Source organism: Calliphora vicina, chromosome 3 (genome assembly GCF_958450345.1).
Source record: "Calliphora vicina chromosome 3, idCalVici1.1, whole genome shotgun sequence".
NCBI lineage: Eukaryota > Metazoa > Arthropoda > Insecta > Diptera > Calliphoridae > Calliphora > Calliphora vicina.
This window is the reverse complement of record NC_088782.1, coordinates 44,249,207-44,268,148: the sequence shown is the minus strand read 5'-3', so window position 1 is coordinate 44,268,148 and position 18,942 is coordinate 44,249,207. Positions and strand designations below refer to the sequence as shown.

Genomic DNA, 18,942 nt, shown 5'->3' with positions numbered 1-18,942 from the left:
CACCAAAAAGATATCGAAATGTTGGAACCAAAAATTATTATCCTGGGTCCTCAAGAGATCCTAAGACCATCTAATTATGTCCGTCAGTCTGTCTGTCTCTTGTTGGCACGATAGGGACTGGAGGGAATGAAATTTTTCCTAAATATTCACTGTTGACCAGATATGTTTATTGTTGAAAATGGTCAAAATCAATCAAGTAAAATCTGAGTTATGGGCCACAATTTGAGACAACCTCCAAAAAATTATATATTCGAAACATATTTCGCTATTTTCTATATTGCAGATAATGCCATAACATTTTGCACACATTGTTTGTATGACAAAAGGACAATCTATGTTGAAATGGTAGAAATCTGTCCATGATTTCTCCCAACCCTCATACAAATTTTTTCACAGAATATGGCTCTATAATAAATAAATATCTATAAAAAATTCAGCAAAATAAATTTAATGTAAAAACAAGTAAGAAAGTATGGTCGGTCAAGCCCGACCATATAATACCCTACACTAAGTAAAAGAGCAAAAACATTTTTTAAAATTTCAATAATTTATATTTTTGAGTGATTTTCGAAGGTGGGCCTAACATGGAAGCTATGACCAATTATGGACCGATCACCATGTAATTATGTCGTGTGATTTATGTCTATATTGAATTTCGTGTGTATACCAACATTTTTAAGCGATTTATGCACGTTAAAGTGATTTTCGGAAGTGGGCCATATATGGCAGCTATGACCGATTATGGACCGATCATCATGAAATTAGTACGTGTGATTGGTGTATATATGAAAGTTTACTATGTTGAATTTTGTGAGTATACCAACATTTTTAAGCGATTTATGCACGTTAAAGTGATTTTCGGAAGCAGGTGTATATGGGAGCTATGACTAATTATGGACCGATCGTAACAAAATTTGGTAACATGAATTTTGTATATATAAAACTTATTTGGAGAGCAATTTGTGGAGATACATTTATAAATTAAACATTTATGACTGATAAAGTCCAATTTCGGAAGGACATTTGTATGGGGGCTAGGTGAAATAATGGACCGATTTCAGCCAGATTCAATAGGCTTGGTCCTTGGGCCGAAAAATTAATATGTACCAAATTTGATCGAAATATCTTCAAAATTGCGACCTCTACTCTGCGCACAAGGTTTACATGGACAGCCAGCCAACCAGACGGACGGACGGACATCGTTTAATCGACTCAGAAATTGATTCTAAGTCGTTCGGTATACTTTAAGGTGGGTGTTAGACTAATATTTTTGGGCGTTACAAACATCTGCACAAACGCATAATACCCTCGCCACTATGGTGGTGTAGGGTATAAATATGGGGACTTTTTGGAAAAAAAACGTAAAAAATACGTCCCTTTTTACTTGTTCAAATTGGGATGCGTGTAACTTTTTATAGGGACGAGATAATTGTTAGCAAGTTTTGTTTTTATTTTACTCAGAATTTAATTGAAAATATAGCTGATATTTTAAAAAAAAAAATTCGACCATCGAAAATCGAAAATCGAGCAAAATTAAAACAAACAAATAAGAGAACTATATTCTGCTGTGCGGAATCTTATAACCCTTCACCAAACTAAACTTAATATTTTTTTTTCAAAAATGGTTTTGAAAATTTAAAAAAAAAAATCAAGATTTGTAAAATTTTTTTTTTTTTTTTACAAATTTTATTTTTTTAAATTTCTTTTAAATTTATTAGTGAAAAAAAATGTATGACAAAAAATTTTTTTTTTAAAAAATTCGGGTTAAAAAATATTTTTCCCGATTTTGATCGATCGTAGGTCCAAATTTTTATAGCCTTATATACATCGTTGCAATGGACTTTGAAATATCTATCATTAGATATCCATATTGTCTATAAATGACTTAGTAATCCAGATATAGATCGAAAATAGGCCAAAAATTTTCCCGATTTCTATAATTTAAATAGCAACCGAGCCGGAAGAATTCCTGATATATTGATGTATTATCAATCATGTTTGTAAGTTATTTGGGTGCTACGGAAAGTTGATTTCAACATACAAATGCACTGAAGGATAGACGGACATGGCTATATCGACTTTGCTATCTATAACGATCCAGAATATATATATATACTTTGTACGGTCGCAATTGAAAAATGTAGAAATTACAAACGGAATGACGAACTTATATATACCCTTGCCACTCATGGTGAAGGGTATAAAAATTAATTTAACCTAAATATCTCTTGAACGAAAAGAGATAACCGACACATGCAAGCATTTTTTTTCTAGATCTTCTCAAGGACTATTTAGTTTTTAAACAAATTTGAGACCCGAGTTAACCAACTGAGGTGCCACCCCATCTCCCCTATGAAGCAGAACAACTGTAAATCAACTCGAAATATCTGTAATAGTTGCCTAGATATGGTGACTCGGCTAAACAAACTGAATAAATTATAGCCAATTCGACAGATGTAGCTTCAACAATATGGCCTATTAGAAGACCCTCTGCAGATACTACTGGAGTTTGTAACAATCGGTCAATAATTATTCCAAGAATAACTATAGCAACTATAAAACTCTTCATGTTACGTATATAAGATTCGGCACAGCCAAATATTACGCTCTCACTTGTAATAATTTAAAAGTACATTATTGACAATTAACAGTTTTTCCGTAACGGTAGTTGAGCGGTAACGGTAGCCAAACTTGTTAAAAAAAAATTCCACTAGCAAGACTGATGAGTGCAATTATAAATTTGTAAACCAAAAATTAAATTTTGTTGTCTCATGGAATTGCCTGGGTATGAGATTATCATCCATTTAAATCAAATAATTCGTATGTGAATAACATCAAACCATTACATCATTTACAGCAACAACAACAAAACTGAAAATAATTTTTATAAAATTAGAAAACTTAATGTGAAAATGATACAACAAATACAAACAACATTCATAAACACTTCCCATAAATACTTTTTAAATGCTACGCGATTCACCCACCAACCCAGATAATACTGGATACGCACTGGCTGATGATGATGTGAAGAATTGTAACAAAAAAAATTTGTTGTGCGAGTGTGAATGAGTATTACAAGCATGAGTATCAAAGTATTTACAGCATTTCTGAGCCATTTTACTAATTGCCTGTGGAAAATAAGAATGAAAAAAAGAAATGTTTCCAAAAAAAACAAGTTAGGAAGTATGTTCGGTCAAGCCCGACCATATAATACCCTACACTAAGTAAAAGAGCAAAAACATTTTTCTTTTAAAATTTCAATAATTTATATTTTTGAGTGATTTTCGGAAGTGGGCCTTATATGGGGGCTATGACCAATTATGGACTGATCACCATGAAATTAGGTCATGTGATTTATGTCTCTATGAAAGTTTACGATGTTGAATTTTGTGAGTATACCAACATTTTTAAGCGATTTATGCACGTTAAAGTGATTTTCGGTAGCGGGTCTATATGGGAGCTATGACTAATTATGGACCGATCGTAACAAAATTTGGTGACATGAATTTTGTGTATATAAAGCTTATTTTGAGCGGAATTTGTGGAGATACATGTATAAATTAAACATTTATGACCGATAAAGTCCAATTTCGGAAGGACATTTGTATGGGGGCTGGGTTAAATAATGGACCGCTTCAGCCAGTTTCAATAGGCTTGGTCATTGAGCCGAAAAAATAATATGTACCAAATTTCATCGAAATATCTTTAAAATTGCAACCTGTACTCTGCGCACAAGGTTTACATGGACAGCCAGCCGACCAGACGGGCATCGTTTAATCGACTCAGAAAGTGATTCTATGTCGATCGGTATACTTTAAGGTGGGTTAGACTAATATTTTTGGGCGTTACAAACATCTGCACAAACGCATTATACCCTCCCCACTATGGTGGTGTAGGGTATAAAAATTTACACCAGAAAAATGTGTACAATATGGAAAGAGAATTTGTAGCAAATGTTAAATATAGTTAGTGGAAAAAGTAAGGCTACAGCAGTATTTTGAAATTGTTCAATGTCCCTAAGGGCTAAAAGGTTTCTCCGTCATCCACAAACCAAATGAGGATTAATGACGTTTATTTTCAAGACAAAGTAGTAGGAGCAGAAGCTTTAACAATTTTCGCATAATGATGCAATATCACCTATAAATGGAGACTATACCTGATACATTTTATACCCTACACCACCATAGTGGGGATGTTTATAACTTTCATAAATATTAGTCTAACACCCACCTTAACACTCCATCGTCTAATTGACTCAGAATCACTTTATGAGTTGATTAAACGATGTCCGTCCGTCCGTCTGGCTGGCTGGCTGTCCATGTAAACCTTATGCGCAGAGTACAGGACGCAATTTTGAAGATATTTCTATCAAATTGGGTACATATTATTTTTTCGGCCCAGTGACCAAGCCTATTGAAACTGGCTAAAAGCGGTCCATTATTTCACCCAGCCCCCATACAAATGTCCTTCCGAAATTGGACTTTATCGGTCATACATGTTTAATTTATATATGTATCTCCATAAATTCCACTCCAAATAAGTTTTATATACACAAAATTCATGTCACCAAATTTTGTTACGATCGGTCCATAATTAGTCATAGCTCCCATATAGACTCGCTTCCGAAAATCACTTTAACGTGCATAAATCGCTTAAAAATTTTGGTATACACACAAAATTCAACATAAGTAACTTTAATATAGACATAAATCACACGACCTATTTTCATGGTGATCGGTCCGTAATTGGTCATAGCTCCCATATAAGGCCCACTTCCGAAAATCACTCAAGAATATAAATTATTGATATTTTAAAAGAAAAATCATTTTGCTCATTTACTTGGTGTAGGGTATTATATGGTCGGTCTTGACCGATCATACTTTCTTACTTGTTCATATTGACAATCATTTTGAAGTTTATCATGACAAAAATTTGTCGAGTATAGAGTTTTTGTATTTCACTATTTTTATTAGCATTGTACGATCACTTTTCTCGGCAACTGTTATTAATGATAATGCGTTGCGTATTTAGATGCTGATTACGAAGTGTGATGATGTTGAGATGCTCGAATTGCAACAGCAGCAGCAGGGAGAAACACAAAACCAGAAAAAACTAACAACTTGTTTAGGGTTGTAGCAGCATATTAACAATTACAAACAACATGCTGCTGCTCTTTGCAGCATGCAACACATTATAAACACTTTTCCGATGTTTTTTTTTTTAGCTGCTCAAAAGCACAACAATTTGTAAATGAAACATAAAATTCTAAAATCTCAAAAAAAAAAAATGAAATTCTTACAAATTGTAATAGCAGATGTATGTATAAATTTAAATATGTACATACATATGTATGTATTTTACATCTACATACATACAAATAAATATATAAACTACATAGATTCTGGTGTAAATATGTAAGCGTATGTGGCATGTCGGTATTTAAGGGAAAACATCATGTTTGTGTAGCTTTGTTGCATGTTTGTAAGTAAGTATTTAGTTGCATAATTGTGTGTTGTATGATCATGGGTCTTATGTGGATTATATAAATGAAACTATTTACTTCAATAGTCCAAACATGTTGATGACTCTACATGTTTACATAGTTTGTAGCATATGGGACGAAATGAACAATTTTGATCTATAAAATTAATTTTTGAAAATTTACTCAACAGAATTCGATAATATTTGCATACATATACAGTGGTTGACAAAACAATGGAAACTTTTCCAAATATTCCATATGTAGCCCAAAACTTAAAATATTTTTTTAAAATAAAATTTTTTTTCTTTAGTATTTTACTTGTATAGTTTTATTTATATATTAATTATTATAAATTAACTGAAAAACAAACAAAATTAAAAATATTCACTATTTCGCTACTGACAAAACAATCGAAACTTTTAAACTTCTGCAAGAAAGAAGTGTAAAACGAAAATAATATTTAAAAGAACGATGTAAAAAGCATCCTGTTTACAGTTATTTTATTTTATTTTATTTTTAAATTCTGATAATTTTTCACAATTTCTTTTTCTAAGTTTTTCGCATATTTGCTTTTTTCAAAGTACGAAAATGGCTAAAGTTAAGATTTGTGAAGACTTAAAAAATAAAATAATTAACGATTTTAAAGCTGGTTTAAAACAAAAAAGTATCTGTGACAAATATTCAATAAATAAATCAGCAGTTTCAAAAATTATAAAGAAATTTCGTGAGACCGGTTCTGTAAAAACTCAACATTTAGGTGGAAGACCTCGTAAGACTACTCCTAGACAAGATAATTTAATAGCGAGAGAGTTCAAGAAATTCCCAAAAATAACTCCTCGAGAGGTTAGCCTAAAATTAGAAATAAGTACCCGAACAGTTAGTCGCAGGGCAAATGAGGCTGGTCTTGCCGAATCTTATATACCCTTTAAGTATAAAAAATTTAAAAAAAAAATCAAAATTGTTTTTTAAAATTTTAAAGTTTTTTAATTTTTTTTTTTTAATTATTAGTGAAAAATAAGTAGGAGAGCTATATTTGGCTGTGCCGAATCGTATATACCCTTTTTAAAATTTTTTAAAAACTAAAAAAAAGAATTTATGGCAAAAAAAAATGTTTGATCAAAAAAAAATCTGGTTAAAATATATTTTTCGTGATTTTGACCCATTGTAGGTCCAACTTACTATAGCCTTATATACATCGTTTCAATGGACTTTGAAATTTCTATCATTAGATACCAATATTGTCTATATTAATGACTTAGTAATCCATATAGATATAGATCAAAAATAGATAAAAATTGAGGTTGCCCTGGTATATCACCCCTTATATCTCAGCCGATTTCAAAGATTTTTATATTTTTGGAAAAATATTTCACTTTTTCATACTAATTATACCCTTCACCTTCGTGAGAAGGGTATATATAAGTTTGTCATTCCGTTTGTAATTCCTACATTTTTCATTTCCGACTCTATAAAGTATATTCTGGATCCTTATAGATAGCGGAGTCGATTAAGCCATTTCCGTCTGTCTGTCTGTTGAAATCAATTTTCTGAAGACCCCAGATATCTTCGGAATCCAAATCTTCAATAATTCTGTCAGACATGCTTTCGAGAATTTTGCTATTTAAAATCAGCAAAATCGGTCCACAAATGGCTGAGATATGAGGAAAAAACCATGACAACCTCGATTTTTGACCTATATCTGGATTACTAAGACATTAATATAGACAATATGGATATCTAATGATAGGTATTTCAAAGACATTTGCAACGACGTATATAAGACCATAGTAAGATGGACCAACAATGGGTCAAAATCCGAAAAAAAATATTTTAACCCGAATTTTTTTATCCCAAAAAAAAATTGAAAAAACAAAAAAAAAATTTAAAAAAAATTAAATTTTGTTTACCTAAAAATATTTAAAATTTTGAAGTATAATTTGGTGAAGGGTATATAAGATTCGGCACAGCCGAATATAGCACTCTTACTTGTGTTTTTTTTTTAAATTGTTCTTAATATTTTATTCAACAACAAGTCAATGGTTCTGACTTAGACACATTAAACTATTAAAAAGTGCAATATTTTTGAAGGACGGAGTAATAAAATCTTTATTTATTAACAAAACTCAATAAAATTTTCAACGTTTTTTTAAATTTGCAATTCTAAATAACAAAGTGTAAAAAAACTTGTCAAAAGATTAAAGGGAATCCCGCAATTCCTAAAAATTTTAGCGAAAATTCCAAAAATTGTATTTTTATGATTTTGCCCGTAGGTTGCACATTTCCTTCGGGCTTGGAAAATACTTTAATGATAAATAGGGAACACATCAAGGTTGGTCGATCAAGCCCAACCATATAGTACCCTACACTAAGTAAATGACCAAAAACATTTTTCTTTTAAAAATATCAATAATTTATATTTGTGAGTGATTTTCGGCAGTGGGGCTTATATGGGGGCTATGACCAATTATGGACCGATCTCCATGATATTAGGTCGTGTGATTTATGTCTATATGAAAGTTATTTATGTTGAATTTTATATGTATAGCAAAATTTTTAATAGATTTATGCACGTTAAAGTGATTTTCGGAAGCGGGTCTATATGGGAGCTATGACTAATTATGGACCGATCGTAACAAAATTTGGTGACATGAATTTCGTATATATAAAACATATTTGGAGCGAAATTTGTGTAGATACATATATAAACAAGTAAGAAAGTATGGTCGGTCAAGCCCGACCATATAATACCCTACACTAAGTAAAAGAGCAAAAACATTTTTCTTTTAAAATTTCAATAATTTATATTTTTGAGTGATTTTCGGAAGTGGGCCTTATATGGGGGATATGACCAATTATAGACCGATCACCATGAAATTAGGTAGTGTGATTTATGTCTATATGAAAGTTTACTATGTTGAATTTTATGTATATAGCAACATTTTTAAGAGATTTATGCACGTTAAAGTGATTTTCGGAAGCGGGTCTATATGGGAGCTATGTCTAATTATGGACCGATCATAACAAAATTTGGTGACATGAATTTTGTATATATAAAACTTATTTGGAGCGCAATTTGTGGAGATACATTTATAAATTAAACATTTATGACCGATAAAGTCCAATTTCGGAAGGACATTTGTATGGGGGCTAGGTGAAATAATGGACCGATTTCAGCCAGTTTCAATAGGTTTGGTCCTTGGGCCGAAAAAATAATATGTACCAAATTTGAGCGAAATATCTTCAAAATTGCGACCTGTACTTTGCGCACAAGGTTTACATGGACAGCCAGCCAACCAGACTGACGGACGGGCATCGTTTAATCGACTCAGAAAGTGATTCTAAGTCTTAAGGTGGGTGTTAGACTAATATTTTTGGACGTTACAAACATCTGCACAAACGCATTATACCCTGCCCACTATGGTGGTGTAGGGTATAAGTAGAATAAGCATTTAAAAAGTTAAATACAACATAAATTGAGCGATTTTACTTCATCTATATATATAAAAGAGTAACGTTACTGACTGACTGACTGACTGATTCATCATCGCACAGCCCAAACGGCTGAAGCTAGAATCCCGAAATTTTAACTGTGGGTTCCTCCCTCCCCAAAACGATCCGATAAGAAGGTATTTTTGGAAATTCGAACGTTTAGGGGGTAAAAAAGGGTAAAAACGGGTAAATTCGGTAACCTTATATCTTCAAAACTAATAAAGATATAAAAAAACTTAAAATAGCATGTTACTCCATTTAAAAAATAAGCTGACAGGTGTTTCGTACTTTTTGGAAATTCGAAATTTTTAGGGGAGAAAACGGGTAAAAACTGTATTTTGGTACTTTTTTTGCACCCTATGTATCTTTTAAACCAATAAACATAGAAACAAATTTTAAATCGTATTCTTTAATTAACAAAAAATAAAAAATATAAGTTTGGTACTTTTTGGAAATTCGAACCTTTAAGGGATAAAAATTGTGTTAATTTTTGGTACTTTTTCATAAAATATGTTTTTCTATAATTTGACATAGACATACGAATATTTTATTATGAGCTCCCACCACGTTACAGAAATTTATTTCAATGAAATTGTACCACCTCAATGGGGATAAAAAAGGTACCAAAAAGGGGATAAAATCGGGAAAATACATTATATTTGAAATTATTAAGCCAATTTTGATAATTTTTTTAACGTTGGTTCCTGGATTCATACAAAAATTAACTAATAGGGTGTTATTTGGAACTCGAGTACCAAGGTGTATATTGGGCCAAATCCGGGTAAACAGTTTGGTACTTTTTTTAAAACATATTTATTCTTGGGCACATTAACACAGATTTTATTATTTTGATACATGCCTGTAGCATAAACAATTTTGGCAAAATGGAATATTTTTAAATTTCAAACTTGAGGGGTGTTCAAGTAAGAAAAGGGAAATTGGTACTTTTCTCCTAATGGTACTTTTTTAAAATTTAAATTATTTCAGTTATCGACATTAAAGTTAGCTGATATGTATTTGAGTGAAGTTAGTGTTAGGAATAGGGGATAATATTTAGGTACCAAAATGTGTGAATTGTACTATAGGTACTTTTTTGTTCATCTAATGGTACTTTTTTGAAATTTCTATAATAATTGACTTAGAAACATGAAATTAAACATATATGGTCCTAAGTGAGTGAGAATTCTAGGGGGAGACTTTTTGGTACTTTTTCTTTATTGGAATGGTACTTTTTGTAATTTCTTCACCAATGAACCTAGAAACATGAAATAAAGCTTATATATAAACCGAGTGAGTGGGAAACCACAAGTGTGGGTTTTTTGGTACTTTTTCTATATTCTAATGGTACTTTTTTGAATTTTCTATAACTATGGACTTAGAAACATGAAATTAAGCATATATGGTCATAAGTGAGTGAGAATTCTAGGGGGAGACATTTTGGTACTTTTTCTTTATTCTAATGGTACTTTTTGAATTTTCTATAACTATGGACTTAGAAACATGAAATTAAGCATATATGGTCCTAAGTAAGTGATAATTCTAGGGGGAGACTTTTTGGTACTTTTTCTTTATTTGATTGGTACTTTTTGTAATTTCTTCACCAATGAACCTAGAAACATGAAATAAAGCTTATATGGAACCGAGTGAGTGGGAAACCACAAGTGTGGGCTTTTTTGTCCTTTTTCTATATTCTAATGGTACTTTTTTGGATTTTCTTTAACAATGGACTTAGAGACATGAAATTAAGCATATATGGTCCTAAGTGAGTGAGAATTCTAGGGGGAGACTTTTTGGTACTTTTTCTTTATTCGAATGGTACTTTTTGTAATTTCTTCACCAATGAACCTAAAAACATGAAATTAAGACCGGAGTGAGTGGGAATTTACAAGTGACTGCTTTTTGGTACTTTTTCTATATTCGAATGGTACTTTTTGAATTTTTTGTAATAATGGACATAGAAATATGAAGTTAAGCATATATGGTCCTAAGTGAGTGAGAATTCTAGGGGGAGACTTTTTGGTACTTTTTGTTTATTCTAATAGTACTTTTTTGAATTTTCTATAACAATGAACTTAGAAACATGAAATTAAGCATATATGGTCCTAAGTAAGTGAGAATTCTATGGGGAGACTTTGTGGTCCTTTTTCTTTATTCGATTGGTACGTTTTGTAATTTCTTCGCCAATGAACCTAGAAACATGAAATAAAGCTTATATGGAACCGAGTGAGTGGGAAACTACAAGTGGGTGCTTTTTGGTACTTTTTCTATATTCTAATGGTACTTTTTGAATTTTCTATAATATAATGGACCTAGAAATATGAAATTAAGCGTATATGGTCATAAGTGATTGAAAATTCAAGCGGATACTTCATGGTACATTTTGTTTATTCTAATGATACTTTTTTTAATTTTCTATAGCAATGGACTTAAAAACATGAAATTAAGCATACATGGTCCTAAGTGAGTTAGAATTCTAGGGGGCCACTTTTTAGTACTTTTTCTTTATTCGAATGGTACTTTTTGTAATTTCTTCACCAATGAACCTAGAATCATGAAATAAAGCTTATATGAACCCGAGTGACTGGAAAACCACAAGTGTATACTTTTTAGTACTTTTTCTATATTCTAATGGTACTTTTTGAATTTTCTATAATATAATGGACTTAAAAACATGAAATTAAGCATACTACATGGTCCTAAGTGAGTTAGAATTCTAGGGGAGACTTTTAGGTACTTTTTCTTTATTCGAATGGTACTTTTTGTAATTTCTTCACCAATGAACCTTGAAATATGAAATAAAGGTTATATGGACCAGAGTGAGTGGGAATCCGCAAGTGGATGCTTTTTGGTACTTTTTCTATATTCTAATGGTACTTTTTTGAATTTTCTATAACAACGGACCCGAGTGGGTGAGCAACTACAAGTGGGTGCTTTTTGGTACTTTTTCTATATTCTAATGTTACTTTTTGAATTTTCTATAACATAATGGACCTAGAAATATGAAATTGAGCGTATATGGTCCTAAGTGATTGAAAATTCAAGCGGATACCTCATGGTACATTTTGTTTATTCTAATGGTACTTTTTTTTAATTTTCTATAGCAATGGACTTAAAAACATGAAATTAAGCATACTACATGGTCCTAAGTGAGTTAGAATTCTAGGGAAGACCTTTTGGTACTTTTTCTTTATTCGAATGGTACTTTTTGTAATTTCTACACCAATGAACCTTGAAACATGAAATAAAGGTTATATGGACCAGAGTGAGTGGGAAACCACAAGTGGGGGATTTTTGGTACTTTTTATATATTCTAAAGGTACTTTTTTGAATTTCCTATAATAACGGACCTAGAGTTTCCAAAAAATCGAAGAATTTCAAAACCGCGGTTTCGGTTGTAAAAAATTAAAAACCGATCGGTTTCGGTTTTGTGATAATTTATTAAATCTTAAGTATTATAGAAACAAAATTAGTTGATAATATAGGAAATGATATACAAATCTAAAATTCAAACTTGACGGGTTATGGTTTAGTGAATGCGAATTTAAAAGTGATAATCAATGGTACTATTTCCTTATTGCAATGGTACTTTTTTAATATTTTATAATAATAAACATAAAAATTTAAAATTTGGAACACATTTTGCATTTTCTATAATAATGGACCCAGAAATATGAAATTAGACATTTACAATTAGATTCACAAACGGAGACTTAATAGTACTATTTCTTTCTTCTAATTGGGGTGGCGAAGCGCACCGGGTCTGCTAGTATTTATATATTTATAGAAGGAACTATCGGAACACTCATCTACAGTGATCAAAAGTCTGTTTGTCTTTAGTTATTTGTCGAATGTCAGAAACAATACATTTTTGTGAGTCATTATTACTTATTTAAATTTGAAATTATGAAAAATTTTAAGCAATTTAATAAATTTAAATATATATGAACATTTATTCGTTTTATTCGATTATTCTACATAAAATTGTTCGAATTATTCGTTATTCGAAAATGGCAATTTTTAAATTGTTCGAATAATTATTCGTAAGAAATTATTCGATTAATCGAACGATCATTAGTCGAATGGATACCCTAGTATATAAACAACATATGGGGCTATACAAATATGATGAGTTTCTGAAAATCGGTGCTTTGCGTTTTTAGAATTTTTTACTCAAACCTAAAATTTTGTTTCAAAATTGGCCAAGTTTGGATAGGGCTGCGGGGTACAATGTCCGCCTAAGTTAGTCGAATTTTACTTTTTACGTTTTTGCGTTAAGTTCTCTTTCCAAATCATAAAAAAATGTATATAGCCACGAAGAAACTTAGTTTTTTATAAAAGAAAAAATATGGGGACTTTTTTGGGAAAAAACTTAAAAAACACACGCATACAAAGTTGAAATATATAAAAAGATGCTTCAACTTTGGATGCGTGTAACTTTTTATAGGGACGAAATAATTGTTATCAGATTTGTTTTATTTTCTTTAGAATTTTATCGCAAATGCTTTTCGTATATATAAAACTTATTTATGACCGATAAAGTCCAATTTCGGGAGGATATTTGTATGGGGGCTAGGTGAAATAATGAACCGATTTCAGTAGGCTTGTTCCGTGGGCTTAAAAAATTATATATACCAAATTTAATCGAAATACATTGAAAATTGCGACCTGTACTTTGCGCACAAGGTTTACATGGGCAGCCAGCCAACCAGCCAGATGGACGGACGGGCATCGTTTAATCGACTCAGAAAGTGATTCTAAGTCGTGGGTGTTAGACCAATATTTTTGGGCTTTACAAACATCTGCACAAACGCAATATACCCTCCCCACTATGGTGGTGTAGGTTATAAGTAGGATAAGCATTTAAAATATTATATACAACATAAATTGAGCGATTTTACTCCATTCTTGTATAAAATTTTAACTTTTAACCTCAAGTTTGAGAACGTATAAGTTCATCTGCCTTGTCGAACATTTTAGTTTCTTCCCATATATCTCTACATACGTACAGAAACAGACATTATTTATATTTGATGTACATGTCTATTATGTACAACATGTTCTATATGTATTAAGCACGTACTTGCAACATACACTTAACACCAAATTTAATTTCATTATAAATTAATGGACAAATTTTAAAAAAATCTTTACTTTTTAAAGGTGAGTCATGAAAAAATAAAATATTTTGATGTTTTTAATTGTTGTTGAAAGTTTCTGCTACCTTATAAGAATATTATAATATATATTGACCCTGTTCTTGCCACTAACTGTATAATACACAGTACAACATTTTTCAGTTCATTGCTTTGGGACTCAATTCTGACAATTGCACGTGAAAGTAGCCCCTAAAATAAGAACTTCTGCATCATTAGTTTTGTCAAGTTGGCTGCCGTAATAATTTAATGACCATACGAATTTTTTTTCCTCAAGGTGGATTTTTATCACTTTTTCTATATTTTAGCACGGTTATATCTCGTATACCGTACGGACTATCTCTTTTGTGGCTGAAGGAAAGTTGTAGATATTGAATAGTAGAAAAAAAAGTACGGAACATACCTACCCGAAAAAGATGCACCGAGTGCCTTAAAATCGCAAAAATACCCATTTTTAACAAAAAATACCAATTTTTCACCTTTTTTGCTCAATAACCGGATTACAAGTCCAATTATGGACCGATCACCATGAAATTAGGTCGCATGATTTGTGTCTATATGGAAGTTATTTATCATGAATTTTGTATGTATACCATCATTTTTAACAGATTTATGCACTTTAAAGTGATTTCCGGAAGCGGGTCTTATATGGGAGCTATGAATAATTATGGACCGATCATAATAAAAATTTTTGACATGAATTTTGTATATACAAAACTTATTTGGAGCGAAATTTGTGTAGATACATATATAAATTAAACATTTATGACCGATAAAGTCCAATTTCGGGAGGACATTTGTATGGAGGCTAGGTGAAATAATGAACCGATTTCAGCCAATTTCAACAGGCTTCTTCCTTGGGCCGAACAAATTATATGTACCATATTTTTTTATGATCGGTCCATAATTAGTCATTGCTCCCATATAAGACACGCTTCCGAAAATCACTTTAAAGTGCATAAATCTGTTAAAAATTATGGTATACATACAAAATTCATGATAAATAACTTTCATATAGAAACAAATCACACGACCTAATTTCATGGTGATCGGTCCATAATTGGATTTGTAATCCAGTTATTGAGCAAAAAAGGTGAAAAATTGGTAAAAACAAATTAAAAAATGGGAATTTTTGCGATTTTTAAGGCACTGGATGCACCTTTTTCGGGTAGGTATGTTCCGTACTTTTTTTCTACTATTCAATATCTACAACTTTCCTTCAGCCACAAAAGAGATATTCCGTACGGTATACGAGATATAACCGTGCTAAAATATAGAAAAAGTGATAAAAATCCTCCTTGAGGAAAAAAAATTCGTATGGAAATTACATTTTTACGGCAGCCAACTAGACAAAACTAATGATGCAGAAGTTCTTATTTTTGGGGCTACTTTCACGTGCAATTGTCAGAATTGAGTCCCAAAATCATGTGTTGTACTGTGATATTAAATATTTGTGCAGTTGTTGCCTCAAAATTCATACTTCATTTCCTGCAATATTTATTTGTTCTTTTAAAATGTGCAGAACAACAACAAAAAAACACACAAAATTATTTGTATAGATAATTAAACATTATGCAATTGAACATATTTAAAATGTGTTTAAACGCTTTTTTTTTAAAAAAAAATTTTGAAATTGTGAAATACTCGTAATTTGTTATGTGTTTATTTAAATTGAGCCATCAGAGAAAGAGCATCATAAATTATGGAAAAAAAAACAGAAATGAAAAATTACGAGTATAAATAAAATTGTACAAACATTTAGTACTTAATTATGACACAGAAAAGACTTAAAAACATCTGCAATTTAAGATATACGAATGCATAAATATTTACATATGTAAATTCGAAATGGACTCTGCTGGTTTTAAGCAGATATTTTTTATAAATGAACTGCAAATTGCTAGTAATACATATTGTAACTTGCAGAATCATTTGTAAATGAAATTTTGTTGGTGAACGCAATTTAAATAATCGTACATATTTATTTTATTATAGAGAGGAATAATGTAATGGAATTATTGCGGAAATAAACTAATTTTTGTTGTGGCTTGTTATGATGGAGAATAAGGAGGACCAGCTGGTGATAACTATTAGAGAAATTAGTAGATTTTCTATCATCAAACTATAACACAGGGCAACAAAATCGAAAAAATTAAGAGGCTTTTTAAACCACTACACAATTTTGATGTATTGTGGTTTTAGTAGTACAAATATGGTACAAATTTTAAATTCTATGAAGAAGTTTTTTTTAAAATTTTTTTTTTCTAAAATTGAGAATTTTTTTTAGATGTTTCTCCACATAATTTATGATAACTCAAAAGGGGTTAGTCCGATATTATTGAATTAAATCAGATTTACATGATTTTTAATCTGTTTTTATATTAAGTTTTAATCGGATCAGTAGTTTCGGAGTTATAATAACAAATTGAAGCAAAAACCAGACGGACGGACGGACATCGCTTAATCGACTCAGAAAGTGATTCGAAGTCGATCGGTATACTTTAAGGTGGGTGTTAGACTAATATTTTTGGGCGTTACAAACATCTGCACAAACGCATAATACCCTCCCCACTATGGTGGTGTAGGGTATAAAAAGAGGGAAATAAATCTGTAACTTCTAAATGGTTAGATTGGTTTGAATGAAATTTCACATGCGCAAAGAAGAAGTGTTGTCGGGTTTAAGTTTTGAACGTGGACCTCATGGGCCCACCAGGGGCGCGACCAAGGGCCCTCAAAGTAGCACACCTCGGGTATGTTACATTTTTAAAACGATATTATTTCTTGGTTTGAGTTCCGATTTCAAAAACATTATACATGTAGAATCTTCTTATCGAGCACTACAAAAAAAACCTTGTCGTAGCTATCAATTATCTATTAAAGCTTAGGAGATATTCGCATTTGAAAATTAAATTTTCAAAATTTTTACCCACCCTACTCCAGTTTTTTGATAACAGCGTATCGAAATGTTTCCCGATTTTCTCCAGTTTTCCTCTGTTGGACTAACAACACATGTATGTGTCAAATGGGAAAAGAACTGTTTAAAAATAATGACTAAGACCAAAGTTATATGCATTTTAATTTTAAAAATTTTTATAAAGCGATTTTTCGCTATTTTTTTTGGGAAAAAAGAACTTTTTTTCTTTTTAAGTTATCGCAAAAAATGTAAGGAATTTCTACTTTCTGAAAGCTAAGTTTTAATAAAATATTTTAAAGGAAAACCAATTTCAAAATTATTGTTACCGAGGGGAACAGGTCCTTTCAAAAAACATCTATTTTTTACGTAAAATAAAACTTTAGGGCAAAAATTCTCAAATCGCGTATCCGATATCAAAATATAGTAACCGATTATAGGTGGGTCAATATGTTTCTAATTATTTTGTAAAGGGTCTCGATAACTCCGACCCTGGTATGGATATTATAGCCAAAAAAATAAAAAATTTGCATTTTTGGAATTTTTCAACACTTTTTAGGGAATTGCGGGATTGCTGATAATAAATTGCAAAATTCGTTTTTATTTTTCCATTTGAAATAGAAAAATCTACATAACTGTGAAATTTCATTAAAAACTATTTATAAATAAAAATTTAATTTCAATTCGAAAAATTCTTATCTATGCAAAAATCCAATAAAAAACATTTTTTTTCATATTTTTCTATAAAGTATTCCAAGGCGAATTTACTGTACAGGTGGCGTTGATATTACAACAAGTACAACATAGCAAAAACAACATTGTGTTTTATTGTTGTTTCAGGGGCAAATGTGTCAAAAAAAAAAAAAACAAAAATTTGTGAAAAAAAACAAAAATAATCAATTTAATAAAAAATTAAGTAAAAATAGTAATAAAGCCAATAAAAATAACGTAAATTTTACACCAACGCTAATTAATATTAAGAAGACATTACCAAAGTTTAAATTTATTTGCTAGTGATCAGCAATTGTCCAGAGAAAACATCGAAAAATACTAAAACAAATGAAAGAAACTGATAAAATACGGGTGCCTCCTGGAAGCTCGGTTAATGGTGCCACAGTTTGCGGTGAAAATGGTAGCGCTAATGCTCCAAATGTATTCACGTGGCATAAATTGTTATTTCCAAGATCAAAACACTAATTTTAAAAGATCTTATAAACTTTTTTTGAAGCTAAAAAAGTAAACAAAACAATTTAAGGCATAAAATAAATTTGTTTTGTAAACAATTTATGACAAGTTTGCCCCCAAGGCGAAGAAAAAAAGTAAATCAGCTGTGCTGTTAACGCCACCTGTACAGTAAATTCGCCTTGAAGTATTCCATGAATTTTTAATTGTCAAAATTTATAAATATTTTTGAAAAATAGACAAATGGCTTGAACGAAATTATAAAAATTTGTAAAATTTGTGTTTTGTCGCTTACGATAATTTGGCGGTAAGGGCTCGATATAAAATCAATTGATTGATTTAGAATTTATTCACAATTAAGTGAATTCGCTCATTTTCACAAAATTTAACTTTTTTGTTGGATATTCATAAAATTGAGTAGTTAATGTTCTTCTTTCGATTGATTGAATGTTGAAAACATTTTCTCATGCTATGTACAAATTTTCACATATATATTGGGTTTTAATCGGCTCAGTAGTTTCGGAGTTATAAAAACAAATTGAAGCAAAAAATCAATTTTTTAAGTAAAAACATCAAATTTTTTTGTTTTAAAAAAATCATGAAAAATCGAAAACGTCAGAAATTGTTTAGACTTATTGGTTTATCGCAAAGCCACATGTAATAGGAACAAAATGAGATATAGATCATAAAAATCGATGAATTATTTTCGAATTTATTTACAT

General features: G+C 30.8%; 1 protein-coding gene across 1 annotated transcript in view; it reads right to left on the bottom strand.

The window, feature by feature from the left end:
- LOC135954787 (uncharacterized) overlaps positions 1 to 13,258 on the bottom strand; it is a 149,465-nt gene extending 136,207 nt beyond the window's left edge. The window contains exon 1 of the mRNA XM_065505021.1: positions 13,254 to 13,258. The gene's annotated coding sequence lies outside the window, so the exon portion shown is untranslated. The remainder of the gene's footprint in view (positions 1 to 13,253) is intronic.
- Between the last annotated feature and the right edge of the window lie 5,684 nt (positions 13,259 to 18,942).